The following is a 325-nucleotide window of genomic DNA, read 5'->3' on the forward strand; positions in this document are numbered from 1 at the left end:
TTGTTAAATAAATTGTTCGAGCTCTGACCCCACAAAACCATTAACTTGTCCCCCCCAGAGACAATAAATTGTTGGTTTAAATTCTAACTCACAACTTGCCCCCTCCTCAATTGTTTCAACACAGCAAATAACAAAAGAAGGAATGCCCTCCTCCCGGGGGGGTGTACAGTATGTCACCATTGTTTATTAAAACACCAGCTCAGGACTCCATTATCAGTTTGGGGACTGTAAAGTAGGGCGAGGTTCATGCACTTACAGTTATTATGTCATCATGCACAGCCTCCCCGGTCAACCTTTCACCTACTTTCTCTCTCACACACACACA

The sequence above is a fragment of the Morone saxatilis genome, unplaced genomic scaffold, assembly GCF_004916995.1.
Source record: "Morone saxatilis isolate NCDOM2014 unplaced genomic scaffold, NCSU_SB_2.0 Contig11, whole genome shotgun sequence".
NCBI classification, from domain to species: domain Eukaryota; kingdom Metazoa; phylum Chordata; class Actinopteri; family Moronidae; genus Morone; species Morone saxatilis.